Below are 13002 nucleotides of genomic sequence, written 5' to 3'. Positions count from 1 at the left end.
ATACAGTTAATTACCTTATTTTTAAGTAACAACTTGAGTTTAAAAAGGCAAAAGAATTTCATCTTCCTTAAATCACGTTCACCCAATTAATTAATTTGAAGATTCTCTTTCTAAAAATAGAAAGTTTTTTAATGATTTTCAAAACTCGAAATAGGTTTGAATGATAAAAAAACCATTTTCTATTTTCTATCTTTTTTTTTGTCTTTTTCAATTTTTTTCTTTATTTTTTTAATTTTTTTCTTTGAGATAAACTTCCAGTAGCACCCCTGAACTATGAATAAAGTTGCTACAACACACTCCAATTTTATAAGTGTCTTATTACCTCCCTGAACTAAATTTTAGTGTATTTTTATCACCCTTTTATGATGATGTGGCACCTTGCATGAAGTTAAACACCAGAGGCCCGTGAAGGACTGTCATGTGTCACGTCAGTTAAAAAGGTTGACAAAAATATGTTAAAATTAGTTCAAAGGGGTAATATGACCCTCGTGAAGTTAGAGTGTGTCGTAGCAAATTTGGTCATATTTGAAGGGGGTCTAGATGCTATCTCTTTTTCTTTTTTGGTTTCTTAATGTTTTTTTTTCCTTTGCACTTTTTTTGTATTTTCTCTCTTTATTATTTCAATTTCTATTTTTTTGTCTTTTTTCATAGTTTTCTTTTTCCCATTTTTGTAATTTTTCTTGTTCTTTTTTCATTGTTGTATTTAATATTTATATATTTTATATTTTATATTTATTCATATCAAACTATATATTTAAAATTTATTATTTGTATTTGAATAGTTCAGTCGTGAATATATATAATTTATTAGTTGTATATAAATAAGTATATGTATTAATTATATTTGATTGAGTCAAAAATATACAAATACATATGCAAAGTATCATTTAATACAAATGTATTATTAGTATTTTATGTCAGATTTTAGTATTTTATATAAACATGTATCATTTGTATACGTATGGTTCAAGTTGTATAAACATATATCATTTGAAACAAATGTAATATCTATATTTTTATAATTTATCTTTTGAATTGTGCATTGTTTAATTTTTATCAATAAAATATAATTTGTATCAATGAATATAAATACAAGTTTTCATAGAAAGAAAAATATCAATTCTATTTCACTTGTTTAAAAATGCAAATGATGCAATCAACTACAAATTCAAATATAAATAAATGAAATTACAAATAAGAATACAATACGCGATCAACTTATAAATATAAATAAGAAATTAATTTCTTAAAAATACAAGTGTGATGATGAAAATAAAATACAAATACAAAAACAAATAAAATAAAATCACAAAATACAAATTCAATATGCAGTCAACTATAAACCCAAACACAAAATAATTCTTTAAATACAAGTGTGAATTGTATAAATATAAGTGATGGTGCGTACTATAAAATATAAATACAAATGTGAATTATAAAATACAAATAGAAGTGTGAACAATAAAATGCATACAAATATAAGTGTGAACTATAAAATATAAATACAATTATATCAACGAATATTAAAAAAATATAAATAATGGTGCAAATATAAATACAATAAGAGATTATGGTATTTTCATTATTATCCATGACGTATGCTCGACGTAGTCATATTTTTCAAAAATATAAAAAATATAAAATAAAACTAAAAAAGGAGGGAAAAATACAAAAAAATTATTAAAAAAAAAAGAAGAAAGAGAAAGAAAAGCTAGAGATAGAAGAGAAAAAAAATGAAAAGAAAGAAACAAAAAAAACAAAAAAAGGATAGAAATGAAAATAGGAAAATAAAAATAAAATATATAAAAAAAAAGAGAAAGAGAGAGAGAAATAGAAGGTAGAGATAGAAGAGTAAAAAAAGCAAAAAGAAAGAAATTAAAAAAATAGGAAAAGAAAAAGAACAAATTTAAAAAAGAGGAAATTGAGAAAGAAACAAAACAAAAAATGAAAAACTAATAAAGGAAAAAAAAAAGAAAGAGAAATCGAAACTAGAAATAGAGGAGAAAAAAATTAAAAAGGAAAAAACATAATTGAAAAGAAAAACACAAAGAAAAAAAAAGAAAATAAAAGAACGAAAAATTAAAAAAGAAAAAAAAGGCTAGAAATATTAAAGAAAGAGAAAGAGAGAAAAATAAGGGATGATAAGGAATCACTAAAATATTGCTATTTTACTATCTCGCTTAATCGCTAATCTCTATCTCTAATATATCAAAGATGTGAAATGTTGTTTGAATTTTTGTTCTTCAATAAAAGACTCTATAATAGATAAAGTTATCTTTTTATCTATTTTTTTAAATTATTATATTAATATATTTATAAAATATTTAAAATTAAAGAGTCCTAAAATATGTAGTAAGAGAAATATATTTTAAAAAATAAGAAATCCTAAAATTTATGATAAAGAATATTAGGAGAATTAATAATTAAGAAGTCCTAAAATATTAGTAAGAAGAAAATATATATTTCTACTATATATAAATGTGAGTGAAGCTCATAGGTGATGTTGTCATGTGTGCTTCTTCACAGGGACATTTTAGTCTTTGCATTCTCCAGCCAAGGAGTATTGTAGTTTTTAATTTGGTTATTCTTTGTGGTATTTCCACAGCAAATCACGTGCCTACCTTTTTTTCTATAGGTATACACCTCTAGCTGCACGACAGCTTACATTGTTTCTTTCGCATCTTTTGGGCTCTTTTTTATCGTTTTTAGGTATGTATGTATATCTTTCCTTCGTTTGTTCTTTGTGTGTTGATTAGTTTACTTTTGGATTAGATGTTTAGAGTTGGAAGCTTCTTTATCTGCTTACTTATGATTCCTTTGAGTTGAATTTTATCTTATTTAGTGAGAGTAATTTAAGGGAAAATAAATTGTTGGGTTTCTAATTCGCTCTTTTATTCTACGATTTGATGGTTTGGAGAAAAAGAAGCATCAACATCATACTTTTACAAATTTATTATTTAATTCACCTTTTGCTCTTTAACTGTTTGTGAAAAGTCTCTAATGAAGCTACATGTTTGGATTTAATTTTCCATGGTATGAGTGAAGGAAATAGCAATGGCCATAACAATTCTAAAGTTTGGATCAAAAGCAACAACAATTTTCATAAGCCAACATAGGAGAAGTATATTATTACCACTGTGGTGATTATGATGATGTTGAACTTGTAATTTAGGACAAGCAAAAAGGTTGTTCTCCTCATAATTAGGCAATTTAGACATCCAACTAGAATAGCCTATGTTGTGAGAATTTGAAGAAGAATTTGCAATAAAAAACTAATAGTTATTTGAAATATTCTTTCTGCCTAATTCTCAAAGATCTCTCAGCAGGACGAAATAGTAGCAATGGAGTAGCTTCTCCATAATCATCTCAGGTACTTGTACCAAAAATCCACCATTGTTTTCGTTATTATAGCTTTACTCTTTTCAAAACCTGTCTTGATTGCTGAACTTGCTAAAACTACACTTTTTAAGCAAAAACTAAGCTCAAATATGCATTTTTCAATCAAGAAATGAAAATAAGACTCCATATTTTGATCTTTTTGACTCTATTTATGACAATCATTTTCAGAAAAAGTTGATTTTCACTAACCCCATATGGTAAGTTTATTTATGCTTTTTGACTCTATTTACAACAATCATTTTCAGAAAAAGTTGATTTTCACTAACCCCAGATGGTAAGTTTATTTATTTCTTAGCATTATGTTGTTCTTGAGCTACAAATTTCACATCTTTGATTTTTGTTTTCTGTTTACTTTGTTAGGTTCTACATTATTGGAAATAAGAACGCTTTTAAATGATACCAAAAATATTCTGAGCAACCGAAAGGATTCAGATGAGTCACCTTGTAAGTGGGCTGGCATTTCGTGCTATCCCAATGACCAAAGAGTTCAATATATGTATGTCTTTATTTTCAAAAAATAACTCAATTTTCATAAAACTCTAATTTTTAAAAATTTATTTTCATGTTTTATATTTTTCAACTTCAATGAATTTCCCCCATCAATTTTTGATAATCTTTACAAAATCATCACCATTTTTCTCTTAATATCCACCATTGTGATATTCTTTTACCTTCATAATGGTAGTAATAGTAGTCATACCGCTACTCTTTTATGCTTGGAATCAACTCAAAGTCATGTAATTCGACCTGAATTTCTAAGAATTAATTAGAATAATGTGCCAATGATCACAAATATAGGTACTAAGTATGCAAATTTTCGATCTAACAAGTGAATTTTTGTGTCTGTATCAAATTACCATTCGAATTCAATTAGGATACTAGGGATGATTGAAGTGTGGCAAGTACTTACAATTGAGAATTCAAGAACTCCTAAAGATTGGAATTTGAACGGTATAATTTACTTGTATTATTTCTCCTTCTCAAAAAATTAATTTACTTATATTTGGATATGTAAGCTAAGTTAGGATTTAGAGTTGTTGATTACTTACCTTATGATTCATATGTTAGAAAAAATGTGGTTATTTGTTTGTTATATAACATGGTGCTAAAAAGTTATTTGATGTTGATGATCGTGGCGATATCTAAAAAGTTATTTGATGTTGATGATGTGGTGATGTTATTGATGATGATATTGATAAATATTTTGATGTTGAATTGATTGGTAAGGATGCTAGGCAAGAAGTGATTTTGCACTATAGTCATGAGAATCCTAATAGGATTGTGGTTAATTTGTATATTCATTCTGGGCAACAGTATGTTTGGCCAAGGGGTTTGCCATTGGAAAATGCAAGTGAGATTGGACATGGGGAGTTTTATACTGAGAGTTTTGGTAGAAAATAGTATATTCAACAAGGGATATTGAATGATTTACCTGATGTGGATTCAGTGTTTTATTTTACTATGAAGTCGACGCTTAAAACGTTTGATATTATCTTTGATTTGCATGCTCCGAAGGTGACGTTGCCTCAGGGTATCATGGTGCCAGTTAATTTATTTAATACATTTTTTTATTCAACTGCTTTTGGGGGTTTAATGTTGCTGGTTTTGGTTAGTACAATAGCTTTTGATGTTTCAAGAAGATATTAGGCACAAAGGTTGTTGTGGGAGATTGGTGGGTATGTTGTGGTGTATCCTCCCACTGTTCATCGGTATAATAAAATCGAGAGATACCTTTTTTTCAAATAAAAATATCTACATGTGAATGTTGGTCATTTAACCAAGTTTTTGGACTGAGAAAGATGTCAAGTTCACTGTAGCATGGCTTCAACATTTGCTTATTGTTGGGGTCTTTAGAGTTGGATCGGCCCATGGCAAGCATAGGCCAGTAACAAGAAGGAATTCGTACCTTAGAAGTTACCATCTATACATCTTGGGGTAGAAGAGATTGGTACAGTGAATTATGAAATCATCAATCTCATTAAGTGAAGGAAGAATTTTGGAAACATTGTGCTCATAATCTTTTGCAGTGGACCTATTGAATGTACTACTTTGGAGTTGAGATTGCATTAGGACAGGATATTTAAGACAGTTATCATATTATCAAAACCTGAAGAATGTAGTCTTGCCGTTGAAAAAGAAAATTTGGATTATATAAAGAAAGTTAGTCATCAACATCTTTTTCTTCACATCTTAACTTTTGGTAATAAGTTGATGAATTCTTCACTTCTATTATTTCTTTTTCTTGTAGCAGCATGGATACCTTAACTTCTGACAGTGGAAGATGTTTGTTAGCTATGTTATGTGTGGAGCTTCGTTTAGCATGGTTATAACACTTACAAAATCATGTGTGCTAATTGTGATGTATACAATTTTTTTTCCTTGCAGTACTGGAATATTCTCAATATTTGTCATAAAACCAATGTATATTATTACTTGGATTATTGGGCCCGTGTTGGCGTGAGTTCTTCCATCTAGTATCAACATAATTGCCATTTTTTTATTTTCCTCCGTGTGCTATCCAATTTTGGTAAGATAAAGTCAAACTTAAAGTAATATAAAAAAGGACTTAATCCTTTAAAATAAAATAAAATAAAAAATCAAGTAGTGCAAATTGTTACCATAATTTGGTCTATTAAATAATTTTGTACCCAATTGTTTGACGTAGGTATTAGGATTGACCCTAATTTATTAATTACTAGTCTTTGCGTTCATGTTTGTCCTTTCTTACTTTATACTATAACAATATTAACTTTACCACTTGTCCATTTAGTAATGGACTTGTGAACCTTTGTTGGACCTAGAAAGAGAGGACATTGAACCTTTTGCCTCATCATATGGCGGCAAACTTTGCATACACCTTTTAAGAAATAATAAATGAAGTGCATATTTTTACTATAATACTCATATTAATTGATTTATAGTCTTTAATAGATCTTAAAAATAATTTAGAATAAGTAATTAATGCTAAATATAAAATAAGAAAAAGAAATTATCTTTTTTTGAAAGTTTCAATTGCAATTTTAGACTTCAGTTGGAAAAAAATACCTTGACCCATATCATCTTGAATCACATCCATTATATGTAAGGATAATACAACCCACTTTGATTTAATTGGGGGAATATGTGCAAAAAATATCTGTACTTTGGCGAAATTTGTAGTTACGCATCCTGAAGTTTGCGGGGGGTGGGGGGTGGGAGGATCCTATGACCCCCTTAAATTATGTTTTACTGTAGTTAACTGGCATATATTTGGCACTTAAACCGTTGCATGTATTTCACACACATTGAGCGCATAAGAAAAAATATTTGATAAGGAAAAAGGAGAAAATACATGCCAGTTAAATACGGTAAAAATAGTCTGGGGGGGATCATAGGACCCTGAACTTTCAGGATTCGTAACTGCAAATTTTGTGCAAGTACAATTATTTTTCGCACATTTTTCCCTGGAATACTGACATTTCATTCAGTCTACAACTGCTAATTAAAAACTACTCTAGATCACTACACAAAGACAATTCAAATTTTTATGGGTGTATAACACTCTATCGCATAATTTACATCAATATGAATTGAAAGATGTAAAGATGGAGAGGATATCAAACTTATAGAAGAATAAAAAGAAGAAGTAGAAGAAAAGCTCTTATTAAGATAATTGGTTTCTCCTGAGCAAATTTTTATAAGCGACTTAATTCTATGTGAATAACTTTTATATGCAACTAAATCCTAAACATTAATTCTCTTATTCATATATTTTAGGAGCGCTTTTTTAATTTTCCTTTCATATATTTGTAATACCCCATACTTTTTCCTAGCTAATTTCATCTCAAGAATGTATATTATTAGCTTCTAAATTGAATGATGATTATTGCATGAGGAATTTTCAAGATTTTCACTTTTTGTCATGTGAAAAACTCAATAAGCTTTTCATCAATATAAGATTTGCCAAAATCCGATAAACAGATCAGAAGTTACGACTATTTCAAGTTTTCATCGTAAAATAGTGCCATATTAGTGAGTGACACGCTGCACCACAAGAGGAAATGGCATTTGGAAAATTTCAGTAGGGGTCCGCAATTGTGGCGCGTCGTACCAAAGTTCCAGGTCAAAAATAAAGTGGCAACGCGATGGCCCCGCATCGCAAAATCCCTCAGTTTCCCAATTGTGCGCCGCATCGCGCTAGGGGTCCAATCGGGAAATTTTTACTGAAATTACAAGATGTATCCTGGGTTAAAAGGGTCAATTTTCCACCCCTATTTAAGCCCTTTAACATGTGATTCAACCACTTTTCACCCAAAATACACTCTCTTCTCTCAAAAATCTCTCAAAAAAAACTAAGGGCTTTTCATAGAAGATTTAGAATCAAGAATTTCCTCCGTCAATCTTCATGAAATCATGAACTAAGGTATACATAGTGTTAATTCATGGAATCCTTTCATCCATGAAGCCCAAGAATCCCTTTTCTAAATTCAAGTTTATGGATTTTCTTATGAATTTCATGATTGGGTTGCTCTTGTTTATGTGGATAATGAGAAATTGGATTCTACTCCATGTTGGGTGATAAATTCTATATGGATTAAATTATTATAGATATAGATTCATGCAAACCTTTGACTAAACCCTTGAAGAATGAAATTAGAATTGAACCATGATCTTTAATTATTGTACAATGATATTTACATGTACCATGCCTACAATATGCTTGATTAAATGCCTAGATGAAGAAAAAGTGTCTAACTAGCATGATACCATGAAATCCCCATGTATGTGCAAGTTATTCCTATCACATGTTTTGATTAAATGCTTCTATAAATGTATTATGGATTATGATGTTACTTATATGTTCAAGTAAATTATGCTTGGTCAGTTTTCTTCCATCGAGTCCTGCAGGTACTCGTACCCGAAACATTAGCTATGTGCCTAGAGCCATGTCATGTTTTCACAATATTCTTAGTCAAGCTATGAATCCTTAGACTTCAAACAGTCTTATGACTCAGGAAATCTCCATGATCTCATGAACTCATTCAGTTGTCAGATATCAATAGTATTCCGTCAGTCAACGGAATTCAGTAATTTAGCCCATGTTTCATTCAGTAAATCATGTTCAGAGTCTATTCAGATGGGAGTAGGAATTAGCACCGAGTGAACCCAAGGATGGGAACACACACTATCAGATGAGGGTGTGATTCTTAGAAGTTGTTCTTGCATTCCAGAACTATGTAGCCAGCATAGGTTGAGATATCAACACTGTCTGATGAGGGTTGATGAGGTGGATAAGCACTGCTAGATAAGGGCCCTACCATTCTCGTATAGAGGACACTATCAAATGGGGGTTGCCCACAGCTTGTCCTTACCAGTGGTGCGGTATTAACACCCTTCCAATTGTGGTTACAGATTGGACCCCAACTCAGCCATAATGGCATATCAAGGGCATGTCGGTTAGATAACTACTTCCCATAGTTTCATGTTATAGAATCAGGACTGTCAGATATAGTCAATCAGTCTCAGTAATAGAACTCAAATAGGTCTTCAGATTTTAGGACTGTCAGATACAGTCAACTCAGATATATTATGGAACTCAGATAGTTCCATCAGATTCAGGACTGTCAAATATAGTCACTCATGTTATCAGTTATATTCAAATTCAGTAATCATGTTATCACAGTATTAGTGTCAGTTTTTATATCTCATGCATGTATTCTCACGCTCATGATAGTTAGTCAATTATTGTTATTTTTTATGCATATGAACCCCATGCATTTAGCCTACCTCACATGTAACCAGTACATTCAAAGTACTGACGTATTTGCACTATGGTGTCTTATACCATAGGTTCAGAGACACGAGCTCCAGAGCAATAGTAGTTTCAGATATCCGCAGACAGAATTAGAAGTGAGTCCTCGTCTTTCGAAGATATGGTTATTTCCCTATTATATCATTAATCAGTTTATTAGTTGGAGTTAGTTGGGGACATGTCCCATCAACTTTTTACTCAGATAGTTCAGTTAGTTAGAGGCTTTCTAGACTATCATGTTTTAGACTTCAGTATGTTCAGTTGTATTTTGGGTATTCTATTACCCCACGCATATGTTATATCATTCAGATCATGTTCATTATTGAACCTTATGGACTTTCAGTGCATGTTTCCACATTATTATTTCATATTATACAGTGTACAGGTACAGATATCAGTCATAGGTTAGTTTGTGGTCCTTTGGGGTCATGAGCACCGTGTAGCATTTCGATCACCAGGCTCGGGGTGTTATAAACTCGGTATCAGAGCCTAAAGTTTAATAGAGTCCTAGGAAGTCTGAAATCCACATCTAGTAGAGTCTTGTACATGGATGTGTTGCGCACCACATTTATGTATAGGAGGCTATAAGATGCTTTAGGAACAATTTACCTTCTTTCGGTATTCATGTTGTGCCAGTAGGCATAATCTCAAGTCAATCTCTCAGTCTAATCTATTTCTCCCTTTCTTCTACAGAACATACCTTTTAAAAAATGAAATGAAAATCAGTATGCCCCTCAGCCTAAAGATCCTTTGGGCGATCATGTTTCTCATGCGGAGTTCAGGTCCGTATTCACTACTCTTGCTCAGTCAGTTGCCACTCAAAATAAATGGCCAGCAGCCATCCCGTCCAACCCAGTGGCCAATTCAGCTGCAACTAGGATTTTGAACTTTACCCGAATGAATACTCTATCCTTCCTTGGGTCAAAGGTAGATGAGGACCCTCAGAAATTTATTGATCAAGTTCAGAAGGCGACAGACATCCTGGGCGTGACTACTGTTGAGAGTGCTGAGATAGTTGTATATCAATTACAAGATATGGATCATACTTGGTTCAAGCAGTGAAAGTCAGAGAGGTCAGATGATGCAGGTCCTACAGAGTGGGAGGAGTTTGTCACTGTATTCTAGATAGATTCTTTCCCCAAGAGCTTAGAGAGGCTAAGGTGCTAGAATTCATCAACCTCAGATAGGGAAATATGACGGTGAAAGAGTATTCTCTTAAGTTTACTCAATTAGCTAGATATGCCCCTCATGTGGTTGCAGACAGCAGAGCCAAGATGAGTAAGTTTGCTTCAGGGTTAAATGATAGCGTGGTAAATAAGTGCAGATCTGCCATGCTGAACAGATAGAGGAGCAGAAGATTAAGCAGAGAGAGAAGTAGAATAAGAGAGCGAAGATATATAGTTTCAACTTCTCTCAGCCTAAATAAGAAGGAGGAAACCATTCCCAATTTGATCCTAAGTCATTAGTTCCATCCCCTTCTTAAGCCAGTGCTCCAGTTCCTAAGTTTAGGAAGGGTAACAGAGATAGAGCGCCAGTCTCTAGGTCTCAGGGCAGTGTTCGCAATGCCCAAACTAATCCCCTTTGTCAGACTTGTGGTAAGAACCATAAGGGTGCTTGCAGAGTTGGTAGCGATGTCTGTTTCGATTGTGGAAATCCAGGCCACAGAGTCAAAGACTGCCCTCAGTCGGGTTATCAGAGTCATTTTCGCTTCTCAGCTCAGTTTGGTCGCCCAAATCAGCAGGGTGCCACCTCTAGTGCTACTAGCGGGTAACGCCGAAATTATATCTATGCTCTTCAGTCCTGGCAAGACCAAGAAAATTCTCCTGATGTGGTTACTGGTATGTTATAGATCTTTTATGTTCATGTTTACGCTTTGATAGATCCAGGTGCTTTCTTGTCTTTTGTTACTCCCTATATAGCAGTTGATTTCAAAGTCAGTCCTAAAATTCTAGCAGAGCCTTTTCAGTCTCTACCCTAGTGGGTAAAACCATCATAGCCCGATAGGTATACAGGAACTGCCCGGTCATGATATTTCAAAAAGTCACTTCAGCAGACTTAGTCAAATTAGAGATGACTAATTTTGACGTCATTCTCGACATGGATTAGCTTCATTTATGCTATACCACAGTCGACTGCAGAAACATAATAGTCCATTTTTGGTTTCTGAATGAACCCATCCTTGAGTAGAAGGGTAGTACTTCAGTGTTCAGAGGTCAGCTTGTTTCCTACCTTCGGGCATGGAAAAAGATATCTAAAGGATATGTCTATCATCTTGTTCGAGTTAAGGACATTAGTTTCGAAACTCCCAGCCTTGAATCAGTTCCAATTGTAGGTGAATATTCAGATGTCTTTCCCAAAGATCTTCCAGGAATTCCTCCCAAGAGGGAAATAGACTTCGGCATTGATCTTCTTCCAGATACTCAGCCTATATCTATTCCGCCGTATAGAATGGCACCAGCAGAACTCAGAGAACTAAAAGAACAATTGAAGGATCTCTTAGATAAGGGATTCATCAGGCCTAGCATTTCCTCATGGGGCTCTCCAATATTGTTCATGCATAAGAAAGATGGTTCTCTTAGGATGTGTGTAGACAACCGTTAACTCAATAAGGTCACGGTCAGGACCAAGTATTCTCTTCCCAGAATCAATGACTTATTTGATAAACATCAAGGTGCCAGTTATTTCTCTAAGATAGACCTCAGATGTGGCTATCATCATCTTAGAGTTAGAGAATGTGACATTCCAAAAATAGGTTTCTATACTCGGTATAGTTATTTCAAATTCTTAGTTATGTCCTTTGGTCTTACCAATGTCCAGCAGCTTTTATGGACTTGATGAACCGTGTCTTCAAGCAGTACTTGAACATATTCATCATAGTATTTATAAATGATATTCTGGTCTATTTCCACAGTGAGCGTGATCATGCAGACCATCTCAAAATAGTACTTCAGACTCTCAGATATCATCAGTTATTTGCCAAATTTAGTAAGTGCAAATTTTGGCTAAGTTCAGTAGCACTCCTTGGTCATATCATTTCTGGTGATGGCATTAGAGTTGATCTTCAAAATACCAAAGAAGGAAAAAACTGGCCCAGACCTGTCTCTCTACCAGATATCAAGAGTTTCTTGGGTTTGGTAGCTATTACAGATGGTTTGTTGAGGGATTTTCTTTTATTGCGTCCCCTATGTCCAGATTGACTCAGAAGAAAGTCAAGTTTCAGTAGTAAGATCCTTAGGGGTTCACTTAGTCGATATAGAAGAGGGTGATATATGGGTTTAGAGTAGTCCAAAATTATCTTTAGTTTTTAAGGTAAAATAAAAGCAAGATAGAGATCCCAGCCTTGTCAAGTTGAAAGAGTCAGTCCAGGATCAGAAAGTAGAGGTTTTTTCCCAAGGGAGAGATGGTGTCCTTCGTTGTCAGGGTCATCTCTGTGTTCCAGGTGTAGATGACTTAAGGCATCAAATTCTTGTAGAAGCTCATGGTGCACTCTACTCTATTCATCCAAGGGCCACAAAGATGTACCGCGACTTGCGGGAAATCCATTGGTGGAGTAAGATGAAGAGAGACGTTATAGAGTTTGTGGTTAAGTGCTCTACATGTCAGTAGGTTAATATAGAGCATCGAAATCCTAGTGGGTCTATATAGGAGTTCAGTATTCCTACTTGGAAGTGGAAAGTTGTGAACATGGACTTCGTGATGGGTTTGCCTCGAACTCGTCATCAGCATGATTCAATTTGGGTCATTGTAGATAGAATGACCAAATCAACTCATTTCCTTCCAGTTCATACCTCTTATTCAGCCTAAGATTACGC

General features: G+C 33.1%; 1 pseudogene; it reads left to right on the top strand.

The window, feature by feature from the left end:
* The window catches only part of LOC107844362, a 39612-nt pseudogene extending 33941 nt beyond the window's left edge, over positions 1-5671 (top strand).
* Positions 5672-13002: the final 7331 nt, after the last annotated feature.

This window comes from Capsicum annuum, chromosome 10 (genome assembly GCF_002878395.1).
Source record: "Capsicum annuum cultivar UCD-10X-F1 chromosome 10, UCD10Xv1.1, whole genome shotgun sequence".
NCBI lineage: Eukaryota > Viridiplantae > Streptophyta > Magnoliopsida > Solanales > Solanaceae > Capsicum > Capsicum annuum.
Note: the sequence above shows the minus strand (reverse complement) of the source record. Positions and strands in the feature narration are given on the sequence as shown.